This window comes from Podarcis gaigeae (assembly GCF_964106915.1).
Source record: "Podarcis gaigeae genome assembly, chromosome: 17".
Classification (NCBI taxonomy): domain Eukaryota; kingdom Metazoa; phylum Chordata; class Lepidosauria; order Squamata; family Lacertidae; genus Podarcis; species Podarcis gaigeae.
In genome coordinates this window covers 1,425,187-1,451,395 of record NC_139694.1, presented here as the reverse complement: position 1 = coordinate 1,451,395, position 26,209 = coordinate 1,425,187, and the positions used below count along the sequence as shown (strand labels likewise).

The 26,209-nt window shown below is 44.7% G+C and overlaps 1 protein-coding gene across 17 annotated transcripts in view; it reads left to right on the top strand.

The window, feature by feature from the left end:
- The window catches only part of ADGRL3 (adhesion G protein-coupled receptor L3), a 526,579-nt gene that overhangs the window by 342,064 nt on the left and 158,306 nt on the right, over positions 1-26,209 (top strand). The window lies entirely within an intron of this gene.

Sequence of the window (26,209 nt, the reverse complement as noted above, 5' to 3'; positions counted from 1 at the left end):
TTCATTTAATTATGGGGCCTGAGAGACTCTTTGGATCAGAGTTGGGGATGGTGCGGTTGCTGAATGAAGGAAGAGAGAGAAAGGAGATTTACTCCTGCAAAATTACCCGACGTTCTACAGCATATCCTTGAGGATCCTGACCAAACCTGTAAAGTAGTCATCTCCTTCTTCAGGCCTTGGAAAGTTTGTTTGTTCTTCTTTAAACACGTAGGATAATATTTCCCAGGGCTGCTGATGTGTCTGGAGGAATGTGTAAGATCTTTGGGGACTGTAACTGTCAAGAACACCCCTTGCTTTTTTCTTAAACGTCAGTGTAGATGATGCCTTACTGAACTGGGTAATCAAAATGACAATTCTCGCAAGTTCTACCCTTTTGCTATTTGAATTCTGAACGTTACCAGGAGATTAAAAGAGTTATGATCGAGTATGTGAGGCCTCAGAAGAGTGTGCTTTAGAATCAGAAAAACCATCTGTTAACTTTTTATTCTGTTTTACTTCTCTGGCATCTTTAATGTAGCTCTTGTTGGACTACAACTCCCATCGTCCAGTGGCAGAGCGTGGCAGGGCACAGGAGCAATTGCCCCGGAGCAAAATTTAGGGACGCAAAATTTCAACACCCAGTGCTGCCTCAATACAGCTGTGTGATTCTGTCACTGGGCTCCCCTGAAAATGGCTTCTGCATGCAAACCAGGAAGTGACCTCTGCAGACAATGGAATGACTCTTTCCTTATCTCTGCAGTCGCGATGTTCCGGGTGACGTGGACACTGCTAGGCAGTTGAATGCGCATGCATGCTCTGTCCGTTTTCCTCCATCCCACCACCTCTCTGTGCAGCCCTGGATACTGACAACCCATGCTATGCCACTGTGATCATCCCTGACTATTGGTCATGCTGGTTGAGGAGTTTGGGTCCAACATCATTTGTTGAACATCATGCTTTTTCTGGGGGGCGGGGTAGACTTATGGAAGATAAGGTAAAGGAAAAGGGGGTAAAGGGACCCCTGACCATTAGGTCCAGTCGTGGCCGACTCTGGGGTTGCGGTGCTCATCTCGCTTTACTGGCCGAGGGAGCCGGCATACAGCATGACTAAGCCGCTTCTGGCGAACCAGAGCAGCGCACGGAAACGGCGTTTACCTTCCCGCCGCAGTGGTACCTATTTATCTACTTGCACTTTGTGCTTCAAACTGCTAGGTTGGCAGGAGCTGGGGCAGAGCAACAGGAGCGCCCCCCGTCATTGCGGGGATTCAAACTGCCGACCTTCTGATCGGCAAGCCCTAGGCTCTGTGGTTTAACCCACAGCGCCACCTGCGTCCCTTAGAAGATTGGTTGTGATAAAAGGTCCCCTAAGCCTATGTAGAATGCCGTTCTTACAGGTTTTTAAAATTCTTGCTACTGTGTATTTTCTCATGATCAAGGACTGAGGGAACTGCTCTCTGCTGTCTGCATTTTACTTCCGCATTAAGGTACAGTTGAAGATCGCAACTCTTGGACTAGGAATACATATTTACCTAGATTGCAAAGATTTGCTTATTATTATTTTTTCTTGAGTTACGAAACTTAGTCACTCACTTAAGGTATCCCAATTGTTATGTTTAATTGTTTGCTGTTTATCCTGAAGTAGGAATGAAATTTGAGATGTTGTCTTGCTCTGGTCATTTTTGGTGCATTCCACTTCACAGTTCTTTTTCTTTTTATAATTTTGATGCTGCTTTGTCCTTATATGCTTCACCTGAGCAATATTCAATAATTGTTTTTGAAAAATTTGATGTCTGCTTTGTAACATGCGTTCCGGCCTTGTAATCAATGCCATGTTTTGGTTTACTTAATTCTACTTATCTGACTGCACACATAAAAGTGTCTGTGTGTGTGTGTGTTATAGTGCACTCAGTTTAACAGAAAGTATCTGTGAGAGAAGTGTCTCTCACCAAATGTAAATTAAGAACTGTGAAAAAGACTATGAATTAAATGGGGAGACAGTAGTTGTACTGCTCTTTGTTTATCTGTTTACTGTGTAATTAAAAAAACCATAAGGAGGAGGAGATATAGTTGAATACCTCAATACCTCAATGTGAGTACAGTGGTACCTCGGGTTACATACACCTCAAGTTACATACGCTTCAGGTTACAGACTCTGCTAACCCAGAAATAGTGCTTCAGGTTAAGAACTTTGCTTCAGGATGAGAACAGAAATTGGGCTCCGGCGGTGCGGCGGCAGCAGGAGGCCCCATTAGCTAAAGTGGTGCTTCAGGTTAAGAACAGTTTCAGGTTAAGAACGGACCTCCAGAACGAATTAAGTACTTAACCCGAGGTACCACTGTACTATGTAAAAGTAAAGGGACCCCTGACTATTAGGTCCAGTCGTGGCCGACTCTGGGGTTGTGGTGCTCATCTCACTTTACTGGCCAAGGGAGCCGGCGTACATCTTCTGGGTCATGTGGCCAGCATGACTAAGCAGCTTCTGGGAAACCAGAGCAGTGCATGGAACACCGTTTACCTTCCCGCCGGAGCGGTACCTATTTATCTACTTGCACTTTGACATGCTTTCAAACTGCTAGGTTGGCAGGAGCAGGGACCGAGCAACGGGAGCTCACCCCATCGCGGGGATTCGAACCGCCGACCTTCTGATCGACAAGTCCTAGGCTCTGTGGTTTAACCCACAGCGCCACCCGCTGTACTAGGTCTCCATTAATGCCTTAAAAACAGAGGAGTATCTCCGTTCCCTTTGCCCTTGGCAAGGAGCTATTTTGGCTGAGAGAGACCATGGACCAGAAACTCAAAAAGTTTGCATTTCATCACCTTTTCTACTCCACCAGTGACTTCCTCTGCAGCCATCTGGGTGGGGTCTGCTGTGCTCCACCTCCCCTCCTCCATCACCTCCTCTGTTGGTCTGTCTATCTGCCTCCCTCCCTGCACTTGCTGCTTTCCCTTCTTCTTCCTCCTGCTTTCCTTTTTCCTCCTCCTGCAACTCTCCTGGCTCTCTCAAAACCTTGCCAGACACTCCCCTCACATCACTGGGGAGGGGACCCTGCAGGGCTGCTGCAACCGCTCACGTCAGCGACTAGATTCCTTCACTGAGGAGGCCAGAGGACCCTGCACGCCTCACCTTGCTGCCCAGACATAGCTGTCAACCGTCCCTTATTTGGCGGGAAACTCCCTTATCCCAGTGCTGTGTCCCGCTGCTGTCTCTTATTGATGATGTCCCTTAAATTTCCTGGGTTTCAAAGGAAGCCTCCCTCCCTCCCTCCCTGCTGGCCAGGGAGGCTCCTCAACTGCGTTGCTCACCCAATAAGGAGTCTAAGAACGACTGGGGGGTGGAGCTTGCATGCCTTGTGCCGATCAAATCGGCCGCGTTGCCTGGGGACCTGCCTTTGCTCAGCGCTTCCCAGCGGAGAGGTGACGGTGGTTTTCCTTGCTGCATCCCCTTTGCCGGGTTGCTGCGCTGTGGGAACCACCACTTGAGGCTTCGTTTGGCTGCCAGCTGGTTTTTCTGCCTTTGGCTCGGAGGGGCTCAGAAGTTGAACATACTGTGCTTGGAAAATCCCTTATTTTGGCTGCTGATCCCTTATTTCCGAGGCTGCTGGTCCCTTATTTTCAAATCTGTAAGTTGACAGCTATGCGGCCAGAGCGTGTGAATGAGCAGGCAGGCTCCTAGCCACTCCAAGCCAGAGTGGAGAGGCATGGTTTTTGTGTTCCCTGGGCCTGCGCTCTGGCAGGTACCAACCTAGCCAACTCCTAGGTAAGCTGATGCTTAGAAACACCACTTGTAAAGTTGTTATGCTGATGATCATGGAATTCTGGCCTGTTTTCCTTTGTCAAATGAATGCCTTGCCTTCATAGCCCTTGCAATCTGCTATCAGGCTTTGCTCCTTCATGGGCTGCTACCTATCGCAACTAGGAGATGGATCCGTGAGCCCTGCTGTCCTTTCCCCGCACACTGCAACTGCTGCACCCACCCATCACTTGCAAGAAAGAAAGAAAGAAAGAAAGCATTTCTGAACTCAAGCCCAGAGAACTTTCCTGGCAATTCGTAATGGATATACAGTACTGAGTTCTACTAATCTCTTCTTGCAGACTGGATTCTCTGAGCTTTATTCTTGCCAAAATAGGTTCCAGCAGTTGCTTAACAAAATCTTGCCTTGTTTAATAAACAACCAGCCCATCAATTCGTGTCCTAATAAAGAAGTTGGAAGAAAATATGTTTTCCCTTTATGGACTGAAACAGGGCAAGGGGAGAGTCTTGATTTGTTCAAATCTATATATCCTTTGAGTTTATGGGTAACAATTAGTTCCTGTTTCGCTTTTGATTTCACTAGGCACTGAAACGCTACAAAGCATTAGCATGCAACCTCTAGGGCTTAATCTTCTGCCACGACTTTAGAAAGTAATGTTAGTGTCATGCAGCCAGTGGAGACGAAGGTAAATCGGCAGGATGAAAGCGATGCTGGTGTTGCCTCCCCTCCCAAGAACACTGCCAAACGTCCCCCCCCCCCCAGTGAGGAAAAGCTCCACCAGCCCAAGTCCTGCCAGTGGAGTCTCTGAAAATGGGTTGTAGTGCAGATGGTAGGCTGGTAGTGCCTAAACCCTGTAATGACACTGGCCCCAGACTGGTATAAAAAATTCTCCTCCCATAGAAGTCAATGTGAGCGGTATACAAGTGTAATAGATAATCATGAGGCTGTATCTCTGGCCCTGAATACTTGGTATTCACAAGGATGATAGTGGGCAGCTATGGAGAAAGGGCTCTTTGCTCAACAGGAGAGCCCTCTGCACTGAAAAGGGTCACTCTGAAGAGCCAGATGAGCCACCCTGGGATTTTGAGCAACAAGCCTGTGGCATAACAAGAGGTAGCTGGATTTTTGGTTTTGCTTGGTTTTCCTCCCTCCTAGCCTACGTGCACATTCATGCTGGTGTTGTTGTTTAGTCGTTTAGTCGTGTCCGCCTCTTTGTGAACCCCCCTGTACCAGAGCACACCAGGCCCTCCTTTCTTCCACTGCTTCCCGCAGTTTGGTCAAACTCATGCTGGTAGCTTTGAGAACACTGTCCAACCATCTCGTCCTCTGTCCTCCCCTTCTCCTTGTGCCCTCCATCTTTCCCAACATCAGGGTCTTTTCCAGGGAGTCTTCTCTTCTCATGAGGTGGCCAAAGTCTTGGAGCCTCAGCTTCAGGATCTGTCCTTCCAGTGAACACTCAGGGCTGATTTCCTTTGGAATGGAGAGGTTTGATCTTCTTGTAGTCCATGGGACTCTCAAGAGTCTCCTCCAGCACCAGAATTCAAAAGCATCCATTCCTTGGCGATCAGCCTTTATGGTCCAGCTCTCACTTCCATACATCACTACTAGGAAAACCATGGTTTTAACTATACGGACCTTTGTTGGCAAAGTGATGTCTCTGGTGTAGCTCAACTTAAAATAAAACAGAAGAAGAGGAGAAGGGGTGCTTTGCACAAAAAAGGGAGCACTTTGCAATGTGTGCACGTGGAAACTAGAGCACATTGCTAAACCTTCTTGTTCCAGGTGCCCTGTCTAACTTTCCTGCCACGCTTGCCATTCTCTCATGCCATGCCACACCCTTTGAGAAGCACTGCTGTAGGGTATTTGAACCAGCTGCATCCTTGGTATATAAGTAATGGATAGCTCAGTTGGTGAGTGTGTTGCTGAGAACACAAAAGTTGCAGGTTCTATCCCCGTAAGGGACGGTTGGACTAGATGATCGTCAGGGTCCCTTCCAATTCTATGATTCTGTGTGTGCAACTGCATTACCCCATGGGGTGGGGTGATGCAAAGGTGTTTGTTGGGGCATGGCAGGGGTGCCATGAGCTCACTGCCTGACGGTGTCTGTGGGCAGCTGGTGGATGTCATCTTGGGCATGGTCCCCAAGTGATTGCTACTGGCATAACTTCCCCAGGTATGTCTGCTGTCACAGCTTAGTATGTAATTTGTTTTTCTTTGAATTTACCCTCCACTCTCAGACTCAGACACAGCAGAACATCTGCCAGGGTGATTCCCTGGTGGATTTCTGGGCATAGAATCGCTTGGCTCCAGTGTCGATAATTCTTAACAGAAGTATTTAACCTTTATTCATTTACCGTTATATAATTTGTTATATAGTGTATTCATATAGGGCAGTATATTCATAGTGTGCACACATGAATTCCCTTAAAGCGTTCACACATACAGACAACAAATGAAGGCTCTTTTGACTAAGCAGGGCACAGAAAGCACCACTAAGAAGAAACTGGCTCAAGCCAGCCACGTTCTTAAAGGAGCCAACCTTCTTAGCTCAGTGGGGACAGCATTGGGATGGAGAGCAAGCCGTACCTATTTGAGTCTTACCTGGGGGGATTGTGGGGCGAAGGCAAAATACACCTTTTGCATGCTTCACCAGCAACAGCCATGTCAGAGATGAAAGATGGAAAGCAGGAAGGGTTCATCTGCCTTTCCTACCATACAGCCACCATGGTCATTCCCTGGAGCCCACTGACCCTCTGCCTCCTCGATGTGTGAGAGGTGCAGGAAGAAAGAGCAACAACCAATACCCACTTTGCCATTTCCCTCTGGGTAGCTCTGCAGATTGGGTCTAAAAGAAGAGGGCAAGCGAATGACAACAGCAGCAGTAGCAAGAAGGAAGTGAACTTGCCCAAGGGCCACCAAACCCTGGAGCTATCTGGCCACTAGAGGGGACTTTCTGAAAGCCCTCCAGCTGCCCAATCCATTAACCTAATCCAGGCATGGCCAAACTTGGCCCACCAGATGTCTTGGAACTACAGTTCCCATCATCCCTGACCACTAGTCCTCTTAGCTAGGGATGATGTCCAAAAACATCTGGAGGGCCATGTTTGGCCATGCCTGACCTAATCCATTAACCCAACCATATTCACCAAGAAACAGAGTGGAAGAGCCCAAGGCCCCAGTTTTATGCTCTGTGTGCAGCCCCTTGGCCCTGAAGCACACAATGGCACCCAAGAATGTCAAGACAGTCAGAAGGTATGGGACAGGTGATTGACATTTGTTCCAGAGCAGGGTGGGAAGTGGTTGGACAAGCAGAAGTGTGTGATACTTCTTATTCATTCCCTGTAGGGACATCCAGCAGAACTTAATATGCAATGATGGTGCAATCCTGAAAAGTTAAAGGGGTCATAAGCAGTTGTCCAGCAGTGACAATGGCTGGAATGGAATTTGGTCTGTATCAACTGTGCGGAAACCTTTGGCCCTGCAGATGTTATTGAACTACAACGACCATCAGCCCCAGCTAGTGTGGCTGACAGCCAGGGGTGATAGGAGTTGTAGTTTGGCAACATGTGGAGGACCAAAGGTTCCTCTCACCTGGTCTAAATGAGCAGGTGTTTTAAGGGTCTTAATCCGTCTTTACAACTAATTGCAGTTGTTTTGCCTTTTACCATGAATCAATGAAGCTGCACCTATGAAACAGAAGGAATGAATTGAGTTGCTACCATAGGCTGAAGCCTCTCATAACAACCAGTTATTAAACTTACCAGTCCCAGATATTTCCCCATGTCTCAATCGCTTACTTTCTTGAACTTAACTCATTCAGATCATGTTGGTCCATCTTGTTTTGTTGTTGATTAGTCGTTTAGTCGTGTCCGACTCTTCGTGACTCCCTGGACCAGATCACGCCAGGCCCTCCTGTCTTCCACTGCCTCCCGCAGTTTGGTCAAACTCATGCTGGTAGCTTCGAGAACACTGTCCCACCATCTCGTCCTCTGCCGTCCCCTTCTCCTTGCGCCCTCCATCTTTCCCAACATCAGGGTCTTTTCCAGGGAGTCTTCTCTTCTCATGAGGTGGCCAAAGTCTTGGAGCCTCAGCTTCAGGATCTGTCCTTCCAGTGAGCACTCAGGGCTGATTTCCTTCAGAATGGATCCATCTTATGTATAGTGTTATTCAAGAAATAATTGGTAAGACAGATCTGGCTTAGCCGATGGCGTAACAATGAAGAAATTAATTTAAAATGCCCTCATTAAAGGAAGTAATGTTTCTGTTACCAATCCAGACAGATGGCATAACTTTTCTATTGTCTTTGTTTCAAATGATTTGCCAACTTGAGTGTTATATGTAAGTAGATGGGACATATTGTAATAACAGGCTGCTTTATTACTCCTCACTCCAAAAATGTATTATTTAAAACAAACAAATGTACAAAAGCACTTCCTCGGTTTCATCAGTATATATTGATCATCCAATACATGTATATATGCACCTAGTTTACATAGGTTTTCTTTGTCACCTCTCTCTTTATATATATATATTCCTTTTCTAACTGTAATGCTTTCTATTCTAACTCTCCTTTTTCCCTTATGTTGCTTAAGCAAATTGCTGCACTAATAAATTCACCCTTTGTACACTTCACTTTTGCTTGTATTTCATACATATCTATAGGCAGCTTCTGGTAGCTCATTTTATTCTGAAACATTGGCCTAGTTTATGCATCACATTAAGTCATAGTAATGGTGGCAATCTCTGCTTTTACAGTTGCACCAAGGAAGTGTTTTGCACCCGCCGCTTTGAAAGATATGCTTGCATTTGTTTAAGGAAGGAAGTGCTGTTTGTTCTCTTTGGTTGGGAAGACTGAAGTGGTTGTGGAATATTTTAACTTTAAATAAATCAATGCACCTTTTATACTATTTCCAGCTGAGGTTATCACAGGTAGAACTTATAATTTTCTTATGTAGTACAGGTAGCTTCTAGTTTCTGGAAAAACAACAACAAAATAATGCCACATGAAAATGTGCTCCCTGGTCTGGTCTGGTCTGGCAGCCAGATGATGGTTCTACACACTCGAAACCAGGCATTGTATAAATCAGTTTGGATACAGTTCTCCTAAAGTAAATATAGAGCCAACAAACATTTGAATGAGCAGATGGACAAAGCTGAAGACAAGCTGTTAAATTAATAAACGTGTGGTAGTCCTTAATCAGAAGAGTGGTCCATTTTCACATTTACTCCAGATGATTTGTGTGGCCTGTCATGATTGCACCTGGTAGATGGGCAATGTGCAAATGCCTGCCATTATAACTGCATTATGTTGGATATAATCATATGTAGCAACATGTCAAGTAGATAATTTATACTCCCCCTGCCCACCCCAGAGGAAAACTTCACCCACACAACAGATAGGGTATTAATGCTCTGATCTTATACATTCTCCGTTTGAATAGTACAGTACAATTTTGCTAACTTGCTATCAGTTCTTTCCATGATGGCAGAAAGGCATATTAATCTATATAAGTGTCAAATCTCTAGGTCAGAGGTGCGGAACCTGTGTCCCTTCAGAGGTTGTTGGACAATACCAGTCCCAGCAGGCATGGCCAGCAGTCAGAAATTAAGGGAGATGGACTCCAACAAAAATGGGAGGACCACAAGTTCCTCATCCCTACATTGGATGAGTTAGTTGGTTGGAATGACCAAAGAAATGTACAATAAAAAAAACATGTAAATCAAGTTAAAATTAACAACAGCACAAATCAGACAGAATCAATAAAACTGGTTTCAGTACCTTCATATATCCGGGCCTCATATTGGTTCCAAACCCCAACTTGCCATGAACCACTTGAAAACCACCCAAGGATTTTTCTGCCTGAAGTAGCAATTGTAATGTGGTGCAATTTTCCATTGTATTTTTATCGCTTCTTTTATTTCTTATATACTCATTTATTTATTATATATTGCATTTTTTATTGTATTCCAATCCGAATTCAAATTGCAATACAGCAAAATACAATTTAAAAAATAGTAGAAGAAATAAAAGTACAATTGGAAATCAATACGGGTATTTGTCGTGCCATCTCCTATCTTCAACCACAAATCCACAGATCACAGCTTGGGAACCCTTGGCCTACCATATCCATTAGTGACCTAAAACAGTGCAGTGAAGCTTTTCCAAGTAGAACTCTGATTTAAAAAGATATATGTTACTAAGAGGAATAAGAACCTTAGCTGTCCTGCGAGTTTAGAAATTGCTTTGGCTTAAACTGTGAGATGATATTTTCTTTCAACATTGCCAGCCCAAATAAGAGTATGTCCCATTTAACTCAATGAGACCTATTCCTGCCTAGATATGCATTGGACTGCTCTGTTGTTCTTCTGAAATAACTACACATAAGCTGCTATTAATGAATCAGCTGTCATTGCGATCATTTTGATAATTAGTATTTTATTTCACAGCCCCTGTGTCTTATCAGACACCTACTGGTAAATGTGGCAAAAAAATAGTGATTAGTGATGCCATTAGCAACTGACAGGGGTACTAGATGCCTCATCCATGAAAAGTGGTATTGATTTATTGGACAGGAGAATAAAAAATAACCGTTATAGCTATTTGAAAGCCAATTCTGGAGTCCCTGCCAGACATAAATTAGTAAATACTCATCCCCGGTGACTTCTAATTGTCAGTCAAGAGGGGAATGCAGAGTTGCTTGTGACTTTATGACAAGTTTTATTATTCTTAAGAACTCCACTGACTGAAACATAAGACTCTCGGCTTAATCAAGGTTGTACAGAAAATCTCTGAAGTTAATCCTTCAGTATTTCCTTAGAGGCCCAGAATCCAAAAGATGAATAGAAGGAATAGTTAATTAATCAGTCGCTGAAGCTACAGAATCACCGAGGTCATAGTCAAATGATGCCATAGTCACAGTGATATATTCACAAGCAGAAGCAGATTCTGCATACGGACCTGTGCAATGAGGCGCAGTGGGGTGTTACAAACAGGTAGTCAAACCTGTCAGTCCAGCTGGTTGAGAACTGTGTGATTTCTGACGGACTGGGCGTTGCTCACCTATTATGCCAGCGCTTGGTCCCTGTCTCCAGTACATTTCTAGACCCGTTTTTGATTGTTATGGTACCTGAACAATTGGAGATGGTTGTCATGGGCCAGGAGTTGGCTTCACCTGCAGATCAGCAGCCTGAGGAAGCAGAAGGCAAAGTGACTCCAGCTACTGCTGATCAGCCACCTTGCTCCTGATGAGAACCAGCTGGCTCCAGCTGGAGGAGGTCTGGCCCTGAGGCACTTTCCATGATTTGGAATTTGTTGTTGTTGTTTAGTCGTTTAGTCTTGTCCGCCTCTTCGTGTCCCCCTGGACCAGAGCACGCCAGGCACTCCTGTCTTCCACTGCCTCCCACAGTTTGTTCAAACTCATGTTCATAGCTTGGAGAACACTGTCCCACCATCTCGTCCTCTGTCGTTCCCTTCTCCTTGTGCCCTCCATCTTTCCCAACATCAGGGTCTTTTCCAGGGAGTCTTCTCTTCTCATGAGGTGGCCAAAGTCTTGGAGCCTCAGCTTCGGGATCTGTCCTTCCAGTGAGCACTCAGGGCTGATTTCCTTCAGAATGGAGGGGTTTGATCTTCTTGCAGTCCATGGGACTCTCAAGAGCCTCCTCCAGCACCAGAATTCAAAAGCATCCATTCTTTGGCGATCAGCCTTCTTGATGGTCCAGCTCTCACTTCCATACATCACTACTGGGAAAACCATGGCTTTAACTATACGGACCTTTGTCGGCAAGGTGATGTCTCTGCTTTTTAAGATGATGCTGTCAAGGTTTGTCTTCGCTTTTCTCCCAAGATGCACGCTCCAGTACTAGAGTCGCCTTTGAATGCCAGTTCCTGGGGAGAGTGCTGGTGCCCCATTGTTCTGCTTCTGGGTATTGCAGGGACATCTCTGGGTGGACACTGTGAGAAGAGGATGCTGGACTGGATTCACTTTTTGTCTGATCTTGCAGGCCTCTTATTACATTCAGATATTTAACTTCAGAAGCATTCACCACCATTGTCTCAATCAGATAGCATGAGGTGCAAATACAAAAAAACTCCAGGAAAATGAGAAAAGCTTTGCCAGCTGGGGAGCACAAAGCAATGAACCGGACATCTGAAGCCCACTCTTCCTACAATCTGTCTCTAGATAACACTCCTGTTTTATTGGCATACTCCCATTTGTGCCTCCTTTCCACTGATTATCTCTTTATAACATCAGCTACTTTGCCTTTTTTCATATTATCTCCTTTCCACTTAATTTCTAAAGAATATTTAGCTTCGGGGCAGCAGAGTGTGACTAAAATGCTTTGCACTTTCTTTCTGTGCCGTTTCCGTCTAGTGTCAACATTCCCTAAAAGACATGCCAGGGTATTTACATGGAGTCGCTTCCAGCTCCTTGTGCAAATAAAGGGAAGGAATATGCAAACGATTCCAGAAACTGATGGCAGAAGCAAGTAGCAGTGTTGCGTTTGTGTTGTTGTTAAAAGTAAACACTAATGTGAAGTGCACATTTTTTCTAGTCATGTTTGCATATAAATAGGAAAGTGTTGCGGAAAGCTTGCAATTTCTTTGGAATTCTTTGGGTAGGCAAAATAAGCCCCAGGGGCTGGATCCGGCCCAGTTGCCTTCTAAATGCGGCCTACAGACAGTCCAGGAATCAACGTGTTTTTACATGAGTAGAATGTGTGCTTTTATTTAAAACGCATCTCTGGGTTATTTGTGGGGCATAGGAATTCATGCATTTATTTCCCCCCCCCCCAAAAAAAAAATAGTCCGCCCCCCCCACAAGGTCTGAGGGACAGTGGACCGGCCCCCTGCTGAAAAAGTTTACTGACCCCTTTCCTAAAGCATAGGACACGGAAACTCGACCTGCAGAGAGCTCATTGGTAGCAGAGTAAGCTTTAACCTTCACCAGCTGGTTCAAAACATGGGGCCTTTAGGTCCCACAGTTGGATTACAGGATTGGAGACCTAGACTAATATTTTGTAGACAAATGCTTAGTTTTTGCCATCTCACTGGCCTCCTCGAGACTACATCATTTAGTTTGCAGGAGAGAGGATTGGTCTGTCAGTGCTCCTGTCCATAAATTATCCCCTTGCTGTTGTTTCAAGGACAACCATGTGTCCACATGTACATGTGTATAGTAAATCACACATGTACAGATTGAGGTTGAATCCTGACTAACAGATTGAGGTTGAATCCTGACAAGACAGAAGTACTGTTTTTGGGGGACAGGGGGCGGGCGGGTGTGGGGGATTCCCTAGTCCTGAATGGGGTAACTGTGCCCCTGAAGGACCAGGTGCGCAGCCTGGGAGTCATTTTGGAGGCACAGGTTAACTCTGTGTCCAGGGCAGCTGTTTACCAGCTCCATCTGGTACGCAGGCTGAGACCCTACCTCCCCGCGGACTGTCTCGCCAGAGTGGTGCATGCTCTGGTTATCTCCCGCTTAGACTACCGCAATACGCTCTACGTGGGGCTACCTTTGAAGGTGACCCGGAAACTACAACTAATCCAGAATGCGGCAGCTAGACTGGTGACTGGGAGCGGCCGCCGAGACCATATAACACCGGTCTTGAAAGACCTACATTGGGTCCCAGTACGTTTCCGAGCACAATTCAAAGTGTTGGTGCTGACCTTTAAAGCCCTAAATGGCCTCGGTCCAGTATATCTGAAGGAGCGTCTCCTCCCCCATCGTTCTGCCCGGACACTGAGGTCCAGCGCCGAGGCCTTCTGGCGGTTCCCTCCCTGCAAGAAGTGAGGTTACATGGAACCAAACAGAGGGCCTTCTCAGTAGTGGCACCTGCCCTGTGGAACGCCCTCCCAGCAGATGTCAAGGCAATAAACAACTATTTTACTTTTAAAAGACAACTGAAGGCAGCCCTCTTTAGGGAAGTTTTTAATGTCTGGTGCTGTATTGTTTTTAATATTCAGTTGGAAGCCGCCCAGAGCGGCTGGGGAACCCAGCCAGATGGGCGGGGTATAAATAAATTATTATTATTATTATTATTATTATTATTATTATTATTATTATTATTATCCCAAATGCACAGGGGACTTTAACCAAAATCCACAGCAAAGAGATTTATTACAGGACAAGAAGATGGTGTCTTTCAGATTAGACCAGCATGTAGTTAGTTGAATCTATATGGCGAATGCAAACAAACCAGAATGCAGCTACTAGCTGTTCCTGGGCACAGGGGATGCCGCAATTATGCCTTAGAATGGAGCATGAGAGGCGGGGGGGGGGGGTGGCATTGACTTTTGGCATCACACAAGGCCCCTCCACTGACTGCTAGCACATTTGCAAAGATAAGCATGGTCTAGTATGGTTTTAAATTGAATGAGGGGACTGCGTGTTGCATTGATGTAGCCAGGCTTTATGGGGGGGGGGGTGAGGCAGAACCAAGTTATATGTAATGCAGTTGGTCAGTTAATTAAGTATTTTTATTTATTTACTTGATTTGGGGGACTAGTTGAGATTCCTGCTTTGCTGGGGTATGGCTTAGATGACCCTCTGGGGTCCATTCAAAGTCTACAATTCTATGATTCTGTGTGATCTCTCCATGCATTGTAGCATTGTAGAAGGTGAGAGAAGACTGTGGGCTAATATAGTGTGGATCCGGACTAACTTCTGTGAAAGATAGCAGCCATTTTTGGCCTTGTACAAATCTAGAAAGAGGACTAGAATGGCCTTGTGCTCTACTCTACAAGGGATAGCTCTCCATCTGAAGGTGTCCTCTAGTTGAAGGCCCAGTTTGGTTAGCACCTAGATAGCAGGCTGATCATGCAGTTACAGGAGTCTTTTTGCCATAGTCTTTCCAGATGTGTATGTATACATATGAGTAAGAAACTGGATTTGTTTGTTTGTTCTTACTTTTTGCAAATTTGTGTCCTCGTTCCTCCTCTTTTTCCGGTGATGCTTAACTGGCCACCCTAGAGAAGGCAACCTACTTTGTTGTTTTAATTGTATGAAAAGGTACTTTCTCCAGAGCCAGCCCACCCATGTGATAAGGTGAGGCGACTGCATCAGACAGCAGGATCCTAATGTAGATATTTATTTCCCTCTTGTTCCTGACATCAGTCTTCACTCCCTCCCTTCTCCTCTGGCAGTGGGATGCCATTTTGTGGTTCGCCTCTGGTGCCAAACTGTCTCAGGCCAGCCCTGAGTTTCTCTGACATTCGGTTATACACCTGAACAAGTTATCAAGCTCATCTGCTAATGTGATGGGGGAGCTGTATGCCCCTCTCCTCTCCTCTGCTTTGCTTGCAGACCTCTAGAAGGAGTCTCCTTTCTGAGCACCTCCAAAAAAGGAGTTCAGATAGGATACAAACCTCAGGTGAGCGCCCCTTGTTCACCAGCATCTTCTTCAATGGATTTATCTTTTGTTCTTCGGCGGATTATTAAAATAATTAACTGATAATTAAATAGGAGCTCAATTCACTGGAGCTTCTTAAAACTCTTTATTCCGAGTCTCCGTCGTATAAGCAAAAAGGGTTTTGCATCAGACTTTGGCAGTATGGCATTTCATGAACCTCTCCCCAAGGAGCCTCAGCTAATTAAACAAATGATTGCAAAATACTCAAAATATCAGTCCCGTCGGCTTACGCTTTGGGCAGCTAAACTAAGCTGCCATTATCTATCCAAACAGAGTGTGCAGAGACATCAGCAGAAGCTGCTGTCATCTTGTGTTGTACAGATAAGAAATAAATTTAGGTGATAGGAACACAGGAAGACGTTTTATACCAGTGGTTTTCAACCAGTGTGCCGTGGCACCCTAGGGTGCCTTGAATGATGCCCAAGGGTGCCATGGGCAACACTGGCCTCTGTCCCTCTTTCCTTCCCTCCCTCCTCTGATGCCCTCTTGCGTCTCTGCCTCCCAAAGGCTTGCACAGCTGTTTGCTGCAGCAGCCCTGGCTTCAAGATCTGCAGGTGAATGATGCCTCTGGGGCTGGCCAGGGGGTGCTGGATTGCCAGGAGCTGAGATGTTTTGTTGTTTAGTCGTTTAGTCATGTCCGCCTCTTTGTGACCCCCTGGACCAGAGCACACCAGGCCCTCCTGTCTTCCACTGCCTCCTGCAGTTTGGTCAAACTCATGCTGGTAGCTTCAAGAACACTGTCCAACCATCTCGTCCTCCGTCATCCCCTTCTCCTTGTACCCTCCGTCTTTCCCAACATCAGGGTCTTTTCCAGGGAGTCTTCTCTTCTCATGAGGTGGCCAAAGTCTTGGAGCCTCAGCTTCAGGATCTGTCCTTCCAGTGAGCACTCAGGGCTGATTTACTTCAGAATGGAGAGATTTGATCTTCTTGCAGTCCATGGGACTCTCAAGAGTCTCCTCCAGCACCAAGGAGCTGAGATAGCCTTGGAGTAAGCAAGCAAGCGAGCCCAGCCAGCCAGTCCACCAGCCCTTGCTGTTGGGAACAGGCAGACAAGTCCCAGGCCTCCGCAGGGCAGTGTGAGGAGGCACCTTTCTTTGGGGCAAGGGAGGGAAGCTCACAGACCAGGGGCAGCAGCAGTGGCTGCTTAGAGGACTAACAAGGAGAGGGGAGAGGAGAGGAGGCTGAAGGAAAAAGGGGGAGAGGCTGCCAGCTCTGCAGGCAAGGGGTGACATAACTGGGCTCCCGAGGCCCACAGGGGTGCCCCAGAAAGAATGTAGTTGGTCAAGGGAGCTCCGTGGACTCAAAAAGGCTGAAAACTTCTGCTTTATACCAGTGGTCCATTTAGCTCAATGTTGTCCATTTTGACGGGCAGTGGTTTAAGACAGTCCTATTTCCCAGCCCTGCTTGCAGATGCCATGGTGGGCATTTTTGCATGTGTCCTACTACTGAGCCATGGTCATTTCATTAGCTATGCCCTCCTCCCGCATGTTGTTGTTGGCATCCATCTGTCTCAAGAGACAATGGAGTGCACCTCCGGGGGCAAAGTCAAACCACTGGAGAGTCAGTCACAGCGCCTGCTGTGGCTGCAGAGACTGTCAACTTGCAACTACTGCCTCCTGCATTGCTTTTGCTGCATTAGCAGCACCAAAGTGACTTCCCTTGGGCAGAGTGTCTGGAGATCCTGGGCTGCGCAGAAGACAAGACCCCCCTCTGGGCCTCTCTGATGCGGTCCAAAGAAAAACAGATCAATAGTTTTGGCACCAGCTTGGCTGCAGAAGTTGCCCGAAGGTGCCATACAAGGCGTCATCCAACTGCCTTAGGGGCTCCAGTCTGGATTTGTGTAGGGTTTACTCCTTAGCCTTTTCTTCTCCCGAAGATGTCCCACAAAGCGGCCAGGGTTCTCTTCCTACAACAGGGCCAGAATTGGTTGCATTCTGCTCCATAAGCAACAGCTCTGAGCAATCACCAGCAAATCACTGGGAAGGCGTTTTAACAGAGCCCTAATTATGTTTTTCATTGTTGTTCCCAGTTTGCACCTAGGGAAAACTTTGTCTGACATCATTCTGCTGTGCAAGGCTGCTATCATCTGCTCCTTTGAAAAGGGATGCGCGGTGGCAACAAAGACACCGATGTTCCCCAGAAGTTTGGGATGCCATGGGATTGTTTTATACAGCTTTTACTAGAGAGGCCTTAGAAGCAGGCCATAGAGCACACACAAAAAATTCCTTCCAGTAGCACCTTAAAGACCAACTAAGTTAGTTCTTGGTATGAGCTTTCGTGTGCATGCACACTTCTTCAGATACACCGAAACAGAAGTCACCAGACCCTTCTATATAGTGAGAAGGTGGGGAGGGGTATTACTCAGAAGGGTGGTGGGAATGGGTGATTGGCAGATAGCTGTGATGAGCCTGTTGACGACTCTTAACGACTGCAATAGGTCTTACAGGAAAAAGCAAGGGGTGAGAAGGTGAAAAATGGCTTTGTCATGTATAATGAGATAAGAATCCAAGGTCTTTGTTCAGACCAGGTGTCTCCATGGTTTTAAGTTTGGTGATAAGTTGCAATTCAGCAGCTTCTCTTTCCAGTCTATTTCTGAAATTCCTTTGTAGTAAAACAGCTACTTTGAGATCTTGTATAGAATGTCCTGGGAGACTGAAGTGTTCTCCTACTGGTTTCTCTGTCTTGTGATTCCTTGTGATTTTTTTTGTTTTGACTATGGCAGACCAACACGGCTACCTATCTGTAAATAGAGCACACAGTTAATATACTTGTTGGGGTTTAGAAAGAATTAGACAAATTCATGGCGGATACCGTAATTCTATAAGTAGTTACTAGCCATGATCATTAACTATGGTTTGTGAGAAATGATAGGAGAGACCATTGTTTTATGCACTGCTTGTGAGGTTTCCGGAGGCAGCTAGCAGGTTCCTGTTAGGAACAAAATTTCTGAGCTTACTTGACTCTCTTTTTCATCTAGTGAAGGAAAATCCTTATGCACTTTATCCATTTCCAGATGCAAGGCTGTAGGAAAACCCCTGGCAAGCCTGTAAAGGAGCAATCGGTGAGAGAACACAGCCTGTCCACCTGACCTCCCCTAGAGGAAATGTCCTTAATCCTCTTTTCAGAAGTGATACCTGTTTATATCCAATTCCCTTTTCTTTTATTTCAGAGTAAGGAGTGGGAGTGGGGGCAGAGAATAAAATCATTTCTCAATAGGCCATGATTGAAGCACCATTTCAAAACATTTCACCATCTCATAACATCCCTTTGGAAACTCAACGAGTTGCTTTTCAATAGTAAAGAGTTTTTCCATTTTGATTCTAGGAAGGCTATTGCAGTATTGGAAGGTAAACGGCGTTTCCGTGCGCTGCTCTGGTTCACCAGAAGCAGCTTAGTCATGCTGGCCACATGACCCGGAAGCTGTACGCCGGCTCCCTCGGCCAATAAAGCGAGATGAGCGCCGCAACCCCAGAGTCAGTCACGACTGGACCTAATGGTCAGGGGTCCCTTTACCTTTACCTTTATTTCTCTAATACAGTGGTACCTCGGGTTAAGAACTTAATTCGTTCCGGAGGTCCGTTCTTAACCTGAAACTGTTCTTAACCTGAAGCACCACTTTAGTTAATGGGGCCTCCTTCTGCTGCTGCACCGCCACTGCACAATTTCTGTTCTCATCCTGTAGCAAAGTTCTTAACCCAAGATACTATTTCTGGGTTAGCGGAGTCTGTAACCTGAAGCGTATGTAACCCTAGGTACCACTGTAGTTAGAATTTTTTTCCTGATCTCTTCTCTAATGATATAATGGGAACTTGAACCTACAATCTCCTTTTAGGTAAAACTCCTTTTAAGTAAAACATAAGTAAAATTCCCATCTCCACTAGCCCCTTTAATATTATCTGGTGTGCTCAGTTAACTACCCTAAGCCTGCATTTTGCTGAGATTTCCTGTGTGAAGTCGTGCCTGCTGCTCTGTTGAGAACTTTCTCCGTGTACAAGAGTGCCTGCTTGAAGACTAAAACTCAACCTAGCACTCAAAAATGATTTGTTGCATCAAAGTAATGAAATTCCATATTAACTATAAGTAGCATCTTTCTCCGATCATCCGATAGATCATCTTGTGTTACTGCAGAACTGTGAGCTCTGCTCCTGTCTTGTATATGCTTAAATTTAACTTAAGCTTAGAGCGACCATTAACAGAACTGATTTCAATGCAACCTGAATGGACATCTGTTTCTCCAGTCACATAAGAATGTAGAAATAGCCATCTGCTTTCCATTGGCACATTGAAATTCTGAGCATAGCTCTTGGAGATTAAGCTGCCATGCTTTTGAGCCAGAAACAGGGCAGGCACCGTGTTTTTCGCTCTATAAGATGCACCAGACCACAAGATGCACCTAGTTTTTAGAGGAGGAAAACAAGAAGCCAGAACACCAAAAGGTGAAAAGCAGTGAAAGCAGTGATCTCTCTTGCTGTTCTGGCTTCTGGGATAGCTGCACAGCCTGCATTCGCTCCATAAGACGCACACACATTTCCCCTTACTTTTTAGGAGGAGAAAAGTGAGTCTTATAGAGCAAAAAGTACGTTAATGGTCTCGGGACTAAACTTGATGGTAAATAATTGATTTAATGTAATTTTTATATGTTTTTGATGGTAAGTAGCAGCCTCAGGGACTAACTAGAAGTGAGAAAGCAGCAGGAAGCAAGTAGAGTTTACCCCCACGCCCACCCCAGCCCTGACTAAAATTCCCTTGCTTTGGGATATATAGACACAGTAATGGACTGCTACCATTCTTTTTGCCTTTCACATATCACTAGAATTTGGGTCACTCAGTGAAATTGGTTGGCAGTAGACTCAAGACATACTCCAGAAATTACATCTTCATGTAATGCAAAATTAATATGGAATTTGCTGTCACAAGACGTGATTGTGGCCACTGGGTTGGTGGCTTTAGGCAGGATTAGACACTTTGGCACAGCTGGAGTTCCTAGTGCTTCAAACCTTGGCAAAGGAGCCAGACTTTTAGCAGTAATTGCACTAACTTTGCCGAACATCTCGTGTAGGTTGCAAGTGCAGAGGCAGAATGCAAACATGGGTTTTGCTGTGCTTTGAATTTAGAATAATAGAATCCTAGAGTTGGAAGAGACCCCAAGGGCCATCGAGTCCAACCCCCTGCCAAGCAGGAAACACCATCAGAGCACTCCTGACATATGGTTGTCAAGCCTCTGCTTAAAGACCTCCAAAGAAGGAGACTCCACCACACTCCTTGGCAGCAAATTCCACTGTCAAACAGCTCTTACTGTCAGGAAGTTCTTCCTAATGTTTAGGTGGAATCTTCTTTCTTGTAGTTTGGAACCATTGCTCCGTGTCCGCTTCTCTGGAGCAGCAGAAAACAACCTTTCTCCCTCCTCTATGTGACATCCTTTTATATATTTGAACATGGCTATCATATCACCCCTTAACCTCCTCTTCTCCAGGCTAAATTTGCTTGCTCTATAGTTTTTCGCTCGCTTTCCCACTGCAAATCTTTGTATTTTTGTTGGAGATTTCCGCAGAGGACTTGCAACTTGAGCTGTGCCTTCTGCAGCCAGGCTTTGGGTTCTTCTCAGACTTACCTTGGTTGGGTTGAAATGATTGAGACTTTTACCTAGCGTGTGACTAGATTTTAACACCAAGTGCTCTTTTGTGCAATACATGTTTGTTTCCTCAGTAAATGGTGTTCTCATAATCTCATCTGCCATATTTCCAGAGTTGTGCAGGACAGTTGGGCCCATCAGAAACTGAAAGGCTGTTGGTTTGACTTCCCTGATTTCTCTTCACGGGGGCAAAATATGTGCATTTTTAGCTACCACATGAACTTTTGGTACATTCACAAAACTCCTTCATGCAGTCAGAACAGACGTCCATTCCACTTTAGTGGATGTTTTGTGCATCTTTTCTTCCTTGAGAGACCACTTCATCATTTACAACAAACAGATCATTCTCAAATATCTAAATCCAAACAGCAAAAGCATCTGGAAACTCACCTGGGGCTTGAAGTAAAGCTGCAGGTGGACCTTGAAGCAATTAGGCTACCTTCATTGCCAGAATGTTGTGTCATGCGAGTAAGCCACTTGCAAAGACCAAAAAAGGGTTGCTTTTATAGGCAAATGTGTGTAATTGCCAACTCATTCTACGCCAAAGATGAAAATTTCCATCTTACTACCTGTGATGTTAGACCACGGTTTCCCAAGCTTGGGTCTCCAGCTGTTTTTAGACTACAGTTCCTATCGTCCCTGACCACTAGTCCTGCTTGCTAGGGATGATGTGAGTTGTAGTCCAAAAACAGGTTTGGGAAACCCTGCGTTAGACTATAGGTGTTACAAATACGGAAAGGTAAGCACAGGATGGGATGGAGGGAAGAGGACACTAGATCCCCCTCTTCCAACATTGTTTCCATTGCCTCCCAACTTGTGGAAGGCAATTAACTAAAGTGGGTAACTCATGATTTTCCTTTTGGACATTTTGGAGCCCGGGGAAATCAAAGATCCAAAATTCTCAAGCCCATAGGAGTACAGCAGGAGCAGAAACAGTCACCTTTGATTATGCATAGGGTGATGAGAATGGTCCTTGTGCAAGCGCTCTTCTCCTTGAATGTTTATCTAAGCCCTATGATGATTGTCTAAACAGGAGTTGTGTGTAAATAACCATATATGATATGCTACAGAGAGCAACCTTATGCACGCACGTACACAGACTAAACACATGTTGAATCTAACATGTGAACATCCCCAAGATTTAGAGATTCAGGAAGCAGCTAGTCATTCAAGGAGGATTGCCATCTGGTGAGAAACCAATTATCTTTGTTAATCTGAGCTAGCAGAAACTCTAGACTAAGAGCAAAGGCTAACAATTGCATTGTGAAACCAGATTTTTGGCAGCCAAAATCCTTAGTTTACTTTAGCATCAGGAAGATAGAGAGAGAAAGAAAACATTTCAGTTTTTAAAAAACCGAGTAAAGGTGTCTGTTAAAAAGGAAGGGCAAAATCTGGTTTCACGAAGTAATTGTAAGCCAATTAAACTAAAAACTAACTCCTCACTATATTCTTCTAAAAACCATTGAGCATTTGCTTAAGAAAGGCTCCTTCAGCTGTAAAGAAACATTTGTATTTCTAATAACTATTGTTATTATTTATTATATTTGTATACCACCTTTCATCCATAGATCTCAGGGTGGTTTTTGTTGTTGTTGAGTCGTTTAGTCGTGTCCGCCTCTTCATGACCCCCTGGACCAGAGCACGCCAGGCACTCCTGTCTTCCACTGCCTCCCACAGTTTGGTCAGACTCATGTTTGTAGCTTCAAGAACACTGTCCAACCATCTCGTCCTCTGTCGTCCCCTTCTCCTTGTGCCCTCCATCTTTCCCAACATCAGGGTCTTTTCCAGGGAGTCTTCTCTTCTCATGAGGTGGCCAAAGTCTTGGAGCCTCAGCTTCAGGATCTGTCCTTCCAGTGAGCACTCAGGGCTGATTTCCTTCAGAATGGAGAGGTTGGATCTTCTTGCAGTCCATGGGACTCTCAAGAGTCTCCTCCAGCACCATAATTCAAAAGCATCAATTCTTTGGTGATCAGCCTTCTTTATGGTCCAGCTCTCACTTCCATACATCACTACTGGGAAAACCAGAGCTTTAACCATACGGACCTTTGTTCACACAGTAAGCTTTAATCTTCTAAGGTTTACAACTGCCCTTCTGAACTGCAATGTTCATCAAAGAAAGGAGTAGAAATGTTCAGACCTGCCATTCATGATTCATTTTTAACATTGCAAATTCCAACCTGAACAGTCAGGGATTAAACATCTGGGTTTCCCCAAGAGTGCATATACCTCTCTCTCTCATTCCTTAGAATGAGTTGGCACTCAACTACTTGGGTTGTTTAATGTTTATATTGCTTACCAGAACAAAATGCCTTTAAGTGGTTTACAATATTAACTAAAAATGCTAATAAAAACAAACATTAAAATCAAGTTGCATAAAACATGTGCATATATAAAATAAAAAACTGCAATTTGGAAACATTTTTACTTACTAAAACAGCATGTCCAAATTACATGCCTCAAAAAAGGCACTGAAAACAACACAGTGAAGGTTCCTGCCTAATGTCAATGCACAGGGAGTTCCAGAGCATATGTTCTGCCACACTGAAAGGTCAATTTCTTGAAAGTGCAAAGCAAACATTATGCAGTACTTGCAAAAGTGCCAATTCCACACATCTAAGTGGTTGAGTGGGCAGGTACTGATAGTGGTATCAAAAAGGGTAATATCTTGGATCGCTTATTTCTTGTCATCCCAGATCTTATGTGTATAATTACTCTAATGCTTTAGAAAAGTATTGCTGCATAATACTGCAAGGAATATTGTTTTCTCTTTAAGCAGTTCCTAACCAAATCCTCTTTGGCTGCAAGGTAGGACAAACAGCTGTTGGCAGAGATTTTGTGATTCTTGTGTCCAGTCACATGAGTGGTCTTGCAGCTCCTAGGATACGCTTGGACTTTGCGTGGGTTGTTTATCATGCTGTGGGAAAGAGTAGAAGCCAGGAAATACAGGAATATTGTATCCAGTTCTGGGCACCACAATTTAGGAAGGATATTGACAAGCTAGAATATGTGCAGAGGAAAGCAGCCAAGATGATCAAGGATCTGGAAGCCAAGACTTATGAGGAATGGTTGAAGGAGCTGGGTATATTCAGCCTGGAAACTGAGAGGAGATATGACAGCCATCTTCAAATATCTCAAGGGCTTCAAATATCTCACATGGGAGAAGGAACAAGCTTGTTTTCTCCTACTCTAGAGGGAAGGGCTCGAACCAATGGCTTCAGGTTATAAGAAAGAAGATTCCGACTAAACATTAGGAAAAACTTTTTGACAGTAAGAGCTGTTTGACAGTGGAACAGTCTCCCTCGGGAGGTGGTGAACTCTCCTTCCTTGGAGGTTTTGAAGCAGAGGTTGGTTCTCCATCTGTCATGGATGCTTTAGCTGAGATTCCTGCATTGCAGCGAGTTGGATTAGTGACTCTTAGGTCCTTCCAACTCTACAGTTCTATGAAATGGCATCTTCAGAAGGTGGATGGAGGAGTTCCTATACAAGGAGAGTGGATTATGACCTAAACCACCTGGTGCTGTTGGTAGTGGCAGTCCAGAACATCTGGAGAGACCAGGGTGGTGATGGCTGGCTTTAACCAATCCTGATGAAAGCTTGCAGTCTGATGTACAAATGAATATAGAGTCCTGTTTCACAGCAGATTTATGTGACCACATCCTTTCTACACTTCCAGTATTGTTTAAATTGCAGAGAGGTTTTGCAAATGTTGTTGCAACACAAAAGCATTTCTTAGAATAACCAAGAAAGAAGAAAAGGGAAAACAAACTGCCCAATTTAAGAGGGCATGCTATCTTTTGGAGTGGCACAGACACATTTTTAGGAGACTGGTGAATATAACTAAATTTTATGTGACAGCCAATTTTCTGTGCACAATCCCCAATGCACAAATATTCTTTTTTTCACTTTGAAATATTGAATCAGCATGTTGGTCATTTGATTAGGTTGGTGCTTTTGGTTGCTGAGTTTATCTCTGAATATATATCCCATTGTAGGAAGGAATGGTAAGAAATTGAATCAGAGTGTTCTGCTGAAAATCCTATAAATGCTTTTTATTAAAACCGTTTAGCTCCATCAAAATCACAAAATAATTTTCTGAAACAGAAGTTATATAAGTAACATTTTACTTAAGTCTTTAAATTGTTTTAAAAAGCCCCCCTGCATCTGTTTTAATAAACGTATTTACTAATTTGCCATGCTTAGTTATGTTAATGATTTAACTTTAGATCCAAACCATTAATATAGCTAAGCATGGTAAAATTGTGATAATATTGTAAGGATAATGAAATGTCCCATGTAGTATCCGGAACTGCCCAGGCTGCTCTATCCTGAATTTAACCGTTTGCTTTTGACCTGGCTGGCAGATTTGTATTCTGTACTGTATAGAATGTCAAATAAGTTTGCTCAGGTTGGCATTTAATCATAGTTGCAGCCAGAGTGAAAAACCATTTATATGTAAATGAATCAGATGCCTTGTTCTTTTCTAACTAACCAATTAAGCTGGTTTTAAATCACATAAATGAGTAAGTGAAATTTAAAGCACGTGCCGTTAGTATGATCATGTATCTTGTGGTCTTCATAAAATTGATTTTTGAGTTATGCTTCAAGCCGTTTTTTTCCCCTTTAATGAAACTAATCTACTATCCCGCACAGATTTTGTACATTCCTTAAGGCTCTAGTAATCATTTTATGGTGGTTGTAGCAGGGGCTCACTCGTTCCCACTGTGTTGCTCCCTAGATTGGCATATTGATCAATGTAGTTGAATTCCATTGATCTGAACCCAACAACCCCCCTTGTCTAAATCGGGATACCTTATATAAAGTGGCAACAGATGCCTGTCCAACTTCGTATTTAAAATCTATAGGGAAGGTATGGCAACCCTGCCCTGAGCAAGATCTTCCAGGGATGATCTGACAAGACAGTGAGTCTCAACAGCAGGGAAAGGTTCCGTTCATGGCAGAGGTGGAGAGCCTACAGCCCTCCAACAGCCATCAGCCTCAGTCAACATGGCAGATTGTCAGGGATGATGTGAGCTGTAGTCTGGGAACATCTGGAGGACTACAGATTCCCTCCACTGCTATAAACGCTGCAGGATTTTCCACCCTAAAGTGTGGATCGTGCGTCTCCAAATGCAAAATGAAGTGGTGCGTGCCAGTAGATCAGCCTTTCTCAACCTGTGGCTCCCCAGATGTTGTTGGACCACAACTCCCATCACCCCTAGCTAACAAGGCCAGAGCTCAGGGATGATGGGAGTTGTAGTCTAACAACATCTGGGGACCCACAGGTTGAGAACTACTGCAGTAGATGGCGTCTGCTGAAGTTCATATGCATGGAATAAGGAACATAACTCCGGCTTCTCTTCACATCCCCCTGGAAGTTCTGCTTGTTGCTCATGATAAGGAACAGGCCATTTGTACTGACTGGAAGGTCCCTAGGATT